The 9,581-nt window shown below is 39.7% G+C and overlaps 1 non-coding gene across 1 annotated transcript; it reads right to left on the reverse strand.

The window, feature by feature from the left end:
* Nucleotides 1-2,606: 2,606 nt before the first annotated feature.
* On the reverse strand, nt 2,607-2,679 carry trnat-cgu (transfer RNA threonine (anticodon CGU)). Its single transcript has one exon. It is a non-coding gene; the product is annotated as a tRNA-Thr (tRNA).
* Between the last annotated feature and the right edge of the window lie 6,902 nt (nt 2,680-9,581).

Raw genomic sequence — 9,581 nt, forward strand, 5'->3', positions numbered from 1 at the left:
TTCAGTACCCGGACCCTTCTTCTACGCAGCCATGATGCTGTAATTGATGCAGTATGTGGTTTGGCATTGTCATGTTGGAAAATGCAAGGTCTTCCCTGAAAGAGACGTCGTCTGGATGGGAGCATATGTTGCTCTAGAACCTGGATATACCTTTCAGCATTGATGGTGTCTTTCCAGATGTGTAAGCTGCCCATGCCACATGCACTAATGCAACCCCATACCATCAGAGATGCAGGCTTCTGAACTGAGCGCTGATAACAACTTGGGTCGTCCTTCTCCTCTTTAGTCCGAATGACACGGCGTCCCTGATTTCCATAAAGAACTTCAAATTTTGATTCGTCTGACCACAGAACAGTTTTCCACTTTGCCACAGTCCATTTTAAATGAGCCTTGGCCCAGAGAAGACGTCTGCGCTTCTGGATCATGTTTAGATATGGCTGCTTCTTTGAACTATAGAGTTTTAGCTGGCAACGGCAGATGGCACGGTGAATTGTGTTCACAGATAATGTTCTCTGGAAATATTCCTGAGCCCATTTTGTGATTTCCAATACAGAAGCATGTCTGTATGTGATGCAGTGCCGTCTAAGGGCCTGAAGATCACGGGCACCCAGTATGGTTTTCCGGCCTTGACCCTTAAGCACAGAGATTCTTCCAGATTCTCTGAATCTTTTGATGATATTATGCACTGTAGATGATGATATGTTCAAACTCTTTGCAATTTTACACTGTTGAACTCCTTTCTGATATTGCGCCACTATTTGTCGGCGCAAAATTAGGGGGATTGGTGATCCTCTTCCCATCTTTACTTCTGAGAGCCGCTGCCACTCCAAGATGCTCTTTTTATACCCAGTCATGTTAATGCTGGGCTGCCAACTCTCACGCAATGAGCGTGAGACACACGCATTTGATTGTCTTCACATGCTCACACGCCATACCTCCGATTTCTCACGCTAGAAAAAAATCTATTTTATCTATCTGATCTAGGCTACCCATTGCGTCGCGCCAACCACTTGCGATCGATCAATTATGCCTTACGCACGGCTAAACAGGCAGAGAAGTGTTCCCTTCTGTACACACTCCCCTATGGTAGGTGGCGCATCTAATGATGCTGCACTTGCCGGAAGTTGGATAATTGCCTACCGTCAATTTAGAGGAAGAGGAGAGAGAAGAAGGTATTCGAGTTGAAGACGGGTGTCTCAGACAGGTTTGTACATATGCACGCCAATGTGTGGTGTTACTGGCGTAATTATGAACTTGTATAAAGTTTCTTAATTGTTTTAGCCTATAAGTGTTGTGAAAATATTTAATGCCATATTGAGAGCTGTGTACTAGGCATGCTAAATCATTATAGGTCTACTGCCGTGCCACAGCCTCTATCTTCCCCAACAAGCAGCACGGGAGAGCACCTCCTTAGCACACATTTATTAAGGTGCATTTTTAGTTTGTTTACTGTATGTTATCATACTTTATGACTTTATTTGAAGCCATACTGGAAATGTTGTAAAATAAAGCAAGTAAGAGATAATATTACAAATGCAAGAAGAGCCATTAGCCACCATACCTATTGTTTATTTACAGGGTATTTATTTTTAATTATTTATGTTGTATGTAATTGCTCAGTTAAAGTAAATAAAGCATGGTCACCTGTAATATCAAAGAACTTGAACTTGTGAATAATTAAAAAAAAGACAGAGAACAATATACTGAGGAGACAGGGTTTCAAAGAGGGCAAGACACGTAGAGAATATTTGTCAGATAATAGGCCCTGACGAATGCTCTATTACTAATAAGAAACATAGATAAGAAATAAATTAATAAGAAATATATTAATATAGCTTAGTTAAGTATGACCAAAATTTTTAAGCCCAACTTTGTGTGCACATTCCCACCTATGGCCAAGGTTCAGCTTTTTGTGTTTCAATACTGTTCAAACTTAATCATTTTAATGTTTCTTGCACATTTTGCTTACTGTTTAAGCATTTTATTTGTTCTTTTGCTGTTGATATTTTTCCCCATGCCAATCTTCTGCTGAACCCAGTGGTGGGGAAAGCCCTTAAATGCATAATGAATAGTCAGTGAGGGACAATCTTATTTTTTGCAACAGTTATTAAAAACTTAACATTTAGTTTCAATTCAGAAGGTATTTAGGCTTAGCTGATGAAATATTTTCAAACATGAACTTGCCTTTAAATCTGAAACACAGGTCTATAGGGCTACAGGAACATTGGCAGTCATCTGTAGTTTTCTAGTGTGGGGGCTTTTAAGCCAAAACTTGGTGCTTTTGTTGGCCACAAACTGAAGGCCTGGCAAGTCAGGGTGTGTAAGAATGTAGGTATGGCACAGCAGGCCACTCCAAAAATCCACCAGAATGCAGGAACATCTACTAAATCCAAAATCTCAACACCCCCCCCCCCCCCCCCCCCCCCCCCATTGTCCATCTCCAGCTGGATGACCCACAAACAAAACACCAGAATGCAGGGGGACAAGTGAATATCAAACTGAATACAAAATTCCCACTTACTGCATGGTGTGCGGAAAAATTTTGCCGTCGACCCCCCCCCCCAAAAAAAATCTCACTCCAAGGAATTTTGGCAGCGCTGCCTTACAGGCCCCAGTGAGGATTGAACTCACAACCCCTGGTTTACGAGACCAGTGCTCTCACCACTGAGCTATGGAGCCTTAACTCTTTCTCAGCTGCTGAAGCTTGGGGCCACAGCAGAACCTTGAAGCCCCTGCACCGATCCTCAAAACAGCCCACAGAAATTGGTGTCACATCACTCACAACTTTAGTTCTTAGCTGCAGTTAGCTTCTGTTTACTATTTGTCTCACAAAAAAAGACACACATTTTAAATAATGTGGTGTGTCAATCGTAGAGTGGGCTGTGGACTGTACATTCTGGCTACTTTCTCATCTGAGCTAACAAAAACACTGGACAGGCCAAGCCCTCAAGAGATGAACCATAAGCACCATGAGTGACCTCCTGATCTTCAGGCTCTTCATGTGGGGTCATCCTCAGCAGCAGCCAATGGTTTTCAGGTGATGAGAACTCAAACCAAAAAAAATCCAAACAGTATTTTTGGTTGCATGTCTGTGATTCTCAGTCATCCAAGTCATCCAGGTCATAGTAAACTGTGGGTGGTAAAAGAGAGCAACTGGACTTGCTTGAAGATTCTTGAAGACGTTTCACCTCTCATCCGAATACTTCTTCTGTCTTAGAAGCCTTTCGGATGAGAGGTGAAATGTCTTCAAGAATCTTCAAGCAAGTCCTGTTGCTCTCTTTTACCACCCACAGTATTTTTGGTTCTTTTTTTTATCCTCTGCCCAAACGAAGTTTGGCGGGGGATATAGAAACGGGTTCCATCTGGTCATGTTTTCATTTCCAGGCCATATCTTTAAAACTACTGAAGATATTTTCATGAAACTTTGTATACGTATCAAGCAACATGTGAACTGCTGTGTTTTGCTATTTTGGATTTTTGGAAAAAAAATAATTTTCAAATTTTTACATAAAAAAATAGATTTTGAATTAGTTCCTAAGAACAATGTTCATTTCCAGAGCATATATCCAAAACTATTCATGATACAGATTTGAAACTTGGTATGTATGTTAACAAGATAATGTATATGTGCCTTTTGAATCTAAGAAATGTGAGAAATTTTAATTTTTAGCTCACCTGGACCAAAGGCCCGGTGGGTTTATGCCATGGGCTGCTGAGGTCAGTGTAAAGAGGTAGGGTTGGTTTCCTGCAGCAGAACTTGAAAAATGTGACAATATCTTGAAACTTGGTATATAGTCGGCATATAGGGTGGGGGATATATATGACTGTCTTCTTGTCGTTTTTAACTTGGAATTTTCTTAACCTCATGCTTTTTCCGTGTACATCTCATAGAGTTCTTGTCCCAAGTTTCCTAGTGCTAAAAGTTGGAATTGTATAACCAGGAACTTACAAATATTTGCAGCATGATAAGAATCCTTTAGAGTTTTAATTGAAGTCCTTTGTTTATGATGTCAAAGGCTCACTGATAGAGACTTGAGTGCAACATGTTTTGAAGAAACTTTATAGTCAGGGAGCATATGTAACCTACTTTGCAAAATTTGCCAAGTCTGGTTTCTCAGTATTAACCCTTTATTTACATCCCAAACAAATTATTTTTACTTGTTGTAATGTCAGCAATCACCATTTTCACCAAAAAAAGGAAATGCTAAATATCGCATGTAAAAAATAAAAAAAACAAAAAACATATATCCGTATCACTAAAGTCCATTATAACATCTGTATTTTTTTTAACCCTTATATTGTGTTCGGGTCAAAATTGACCCGTTTTCAAGTTCAAGTTTGTAAAAAGTACCATTTGGATTTTTGTACTGGAATGAGGCTTCATCTAATCCTCAGACACATCTGATTAAATGCAGCAAAATTGATTTTCACCATTTTAGTAAATTCTAAAGGTTTCAAAATAAAAAAGTTACATTTGTGGTGTTACAGGTCAAAAATGACCGGGCAGAGAAGACTGGCTGTTCTATGCATCACTTAAAAGCTATGGGTTGCTCTGGGGATCAATTATGGCCCAATATGCCCAGTTATGGCCCACATCACACACACACACACACACAGATGTGCACACGTACGCACACGCGCACACACACACACACACACACACACACACACACACACAGGCCCCCTTCACACACACCTGCACAGACAGAGAGACACAGGAACACACATGCATGCAGGCACACACACACACACACCGGCCCCCTACATCACCACCCCCCACGTGAACTCACACTTTCTCGCAGCATATTGATACCCTCTGTAGGATGGGATATTATCAGTTGAATTCTGTAGGAGCATCAGTCAACATGAGCAAGAGGTATACTGTTCATGAGGCGCTGGACCACATCTTTGGTCATGACAGCGATCCTGAAGACAGAGGGGAAAGTGAAGCTGAAGGGGATGTGTCTGAGGATGAGGTTCAGCTTGACCCTGAACAAGACCAAACATCTGAGGAGGAGGACCCAGATGTCACAGATGCTGAAAGAGAGGTGTTCAAGTCAAGAAGAGGTGACATTTCATGGTCATCAAGCCCTCTTCAAACCCAATGCAGGGCATCAAGGGAGAACATCCTCAGAATGACTCCAGGTCCTACCAGATACGCTGTGTCACACGCCCAAGACATCAAGTCAACATTTGAACTGTTCTTTCCACGATCTCTTCAGTTTATCCTACTCGAGATGACCAACATGGAAGGGAGAAGAGTGTTTGGTGATAGCTGGATGGAGTTGGACAAAACACAGCTAGATGCCTACATGGGACTGTTGCTTCTTGCGGGGGTGTACAGATCCTGTAATGAAGCTACTGCCAGCTTATGGGATAGTGAGTCAGGCCACCCTATTTTTCGTGCCACAATGTCGCTTCAAGCCTTTCATGTATTATCAAGAGTGCTCCGCTTTGACAACAGGGAGACAAGAGTTGCTCATCGTGTGAATGACAAGCTTGCTCCCATCAGGGATGTTTGGGACAAATGGGTGGAGAATTTACCCCTTATGTACAATCCTGGTCCAGAGGTGACAGTGGATGAACGGCTAGTCCCTTTCAGAGGCCGCTGTCCCTTCAGGCAGTATATGCCAAGCAAACCTGGAAAATGTGGCCTCAAAATCTGGGCAGCGTGTGATGCAAAAACCGCCTATGCATGGAATATGCAAATATATACCGGAAAATCTGCCAGCGGAGTGCCAGAAAAGAATCAGGGCAAGCGGGTCGTCCTGGACATGACCAAGGGTCTTCAGGGGCACAACATAACTTGCGATAATTTTTTCACTTCCTATGACCTCGCACAAGAGCTGCTAAAGAGGATTTATGAGTAAAAGAAATATAATAAGTGAATTTAAACAGTTTTTGTAATTAAAAAACGAGTGGTATATTTTAAGATACAAGGTCTGTGGAGCCAACTAAAAAAAATTCCAACAATGGTTCCATGGATATGAATACATACTAAGTTAGCAATGAGGTGAAAAACAATATTGGAAGAAAACTAGTGATTTTAAGCATTTTCAGGCTGATTTAAATCACAGGTCAAATTTGACCCGCTAACACTACAGATGTGAACAGCTTTCTAACACATTACAAGGGTTAAATTACCCATTTACTAACTTTATATGAATAGAAATCATATATTTACATGATATTATCAAGTTAAGTTTAAAATGAGACATTTAAGTACATAGAGAACATAAAAAAGCCAGAAATATTTTACACTATTGCTACAGAACTTGAGAATATTTATAGCTTATCTACATTTCCAGAACTCAGCTCACAATCTCTCATTTCAGAAATTTCTGTGATACATTTATTACAAAGCTGCTCACAGTTTTTATTTTTTTTTTTTTTTATGTCCAAACTACATCAAGAAATAACACTTTGCCTAAGGATTCAAACACAAAACACGAAGATAAAAGCAGTTATTGGTAACACATATTATGGCCAGAACAGCCACTGGACTATTTTCAAAAGTAAACAATGTCACTTTCACAACTAGACAATGTCAGTTTCCTCTGTATCTGCTGGACTGTCTGTTGTTCTGTATGGAGAGTGCATGGACAGATAAGCATCAGACATTTCAGTAACTCTATAACTAACAGGTTCACTAGCAGGGCCGTAACCAGGATTTTTCAAATACCGAGGTCAAACATGGCTGACAGCACCGAAGGCCCCCCACGGCACAATTTAAATAAATAAATAAATCACAAACCAAGGATAGATTTGGTGGTGGACACATTTATTTTAACAATTCTACAACTGTGGCACCATAACTGTGGTGTTTTATCTGACATAAAAGTAGAAAGGTAGTGAACTCTTGAACTGAGTATCCATACCTAAAGTACCAGTTACCTAAAGTATTGGCATTATTTACATTGCAGCATACACATGACAGAAAGGGTGTGAACTGCTGAATTGTAAGCTTTAGTATTACACCTTATAATAAGTGTGTGTGTGTGTGAGAGAGAGAGTGAGAGAGAGTTTGTGTGTTATTTGTGGGTGTCTGTATGTGTAGAGACATTCTGAGCAGTAATGTAAAGGCATCAGTCTATCTGGCTGTCTTGAATTGAGATCCATTTGCATGCATTCTCTGAAGCAGAGTGTTCTCACCATTGCCTGTAATGTAAGTTTGGCTCATAACACATTTACTTCAACAATTCTAAAACTGTGCCATCATAACTGTGGAGTTTTGTCTGACATACAAGCCAAAACTGAACTGAACTGAGTGTATTGCTCAGGGTCCGTGTATCATCCGATCATTCAAGTATTCCACCAATCCCTCATTTTTTGGTCATACAGAAAAACAGGAAAACGAAATATTGAGTGGGTTTTTTTTGTTTTTTTGTTTTCCAGATTGAATGGAATACAAACGAAAAAACAAAAAAAACACTCAATATTTCGTTTTCCTGTTTTTCTGTATGACCAAAAAATGAGGGATTGGTGTTTGTTTTCCTTTTTCCAATTCAAAACAGAACAAATAAGAAACAGGGAAACCAAAACGAAATAATAACTCTAATTTACGATTATATGAGCAACTTAACTTTCATTTTAGATAAAACTAAATTCATTTGTATTCCTCTCAGTCTCAAGAATTAGTTCTTATTCATACATTATAATTTTTTGTGCTCATTCAGGCTCCTTTTACTGGAGGCAAAACTCTAGGAAGATCATGGCTGTTCCCGAGTCTGACTTTCAAGCTGTCCAGCAAAAGAAGTGGAGAATCTCGTAAGTTGGAGTGCCAGTGACTTGTTACTCCTCCTCATATTTTCCTCCTGACATGAGTCATCGTAAAATGCTAAGCATGTCCTCTAATAAAAAGCAAAGTTGGTCTGACACAATATGTTGAAAGCGACAAAATGAATGCCATGTTGTTATTGTTATCATTATTTATTATTATTAATATTATATTGAGATAATAATAATTAAGAGGTCATCAGCTTAAAATTAACAACTTAATATATTAAATGAATAGGATGTATGTATAAATTACTTGATATATACATGCACATGCAATTTTTCTGTTTCATAGACGCAGAGATGATGATGGACTGTCGCTGAGGATCATGGGAAGGCTAATGTAGCGTGGGGAATAGAGAAAATCAATAATCGTAAATTAGAGTTATTATTTCGTTTTGGTTTCCCTGTTTATTATTTGTTCTGTTTTGAGTTGAAAAAAGGAAAACAAACACCAATCCTTCATTTTTTGGTCATACAGAAAAACAGGAAAACGAAATATTGAGGGTTTTTTTTTGTTTTTTCATTTTCCAGATTGAATGGAATCCTTGAATGATCGGATGATACACGGACCGCTCAGCTACCTGAAGTATTGGCATTATTTACATTTCATTATCTTAAATTACATTAGAATGTAGGGCTATTAGTTCTGTGTGAAGACTCGTTTAGAGAGAGTGTGTGAGAGTGTATTGTTTGTGTGTGTGTGTGTGTGTGTGTGTGTGTGTGTGTGTGTGTGTGTGTGTGTGAGTGAGTGAGAGAGAAAGAGAGAGTTATGAGAGAACAAACAAACAAGCCCGTTTACTCAGCCCTGCACAGGGCTGCCTGTGACAACGTAGTTTTGAATGTTTCTCGAAATGCTAACTAAAATGTAATAGGCAATGACAATGAAACGTTTCCCCTTGGAAAGTTGGCATGACACCGCTGAACGGTCTGCCACTGCACTGACAATATTTTCTCACCTTCCCTCCTTCTGTTGGCTGTCTGTTGCAATGTTTTCATTTTGCGCTCGGGTAAAGCTCTATAATGCGATGTGACTATTAGCCTACGTTAGGTTAGGTAGGCATATGTGATAGAGCGTAGACTACACCCTGCCTGTTTTATCCAAAACCCAACTTCCCCGGCCGACACGAGTATAGGCTACGTCGCGTGACGCTGCGTTAGACACGGCAACGATAGAGATAGAGGCTGAGAGATTTCAGATGACGTTAGACAAATGTGAATTTTATTGGGGGGAAATGCAGATGACATGTGGATGTGGACGCTGTGTTTTACATTGATCACTGCTCGAATTCAGCGTAGACCAATTTTAAATTTCTGAAAAAATACTGAGGACATGACCTCGGTGTCCTCAATGGTAGTTACGGCCATGCTTGCGGGAACCGTTATTCCAAAATCTCGTACTGCACCTTTAATGTAGAACTTTTTTTCTAGATCTATTTTTTCCATTGTCCCGGGATTGTCCCAGATATGATAATTTTGTGTCCCGATGACATTTTTTATGGTACCCGGGACGTCGGGACACCGTTAGTTTCGAGCGCTGGATGGAGGCAGTCTGAAACTGAAAATGACTAAACTGGACTAAGAACAGAATAACCTATAATCCACCCAGCTAACGTTTATTTAATTAAATACATCAGAAAAGCATCATCACCAACCTTCATCACTGAAAACGCTGAACATTTTAGATGTTTTATCTCCTAAAACCAGATACAGATATCCACACAAGTAAATGATGAATCTTATAGCAATAATGGATATATTTCATATGAATAAATGTAAATATTTAGGTAAGATGCCATGTTTTA

Source organism: Neoarius graeffei, chromosome 5, assembly GCF_027579695.1.
Source record: "Neoarius graeffei isolate fNeoGra1 chromosome 5, fNeoGra1.pri, whole genome shotgun sequence".
Taxonomy (NCBI): Eukaryota; Metazoa; Chordata; class Actinopteri; order Siluriformes; family Ariidae; genus Neoarius; species Neoarius graeffei.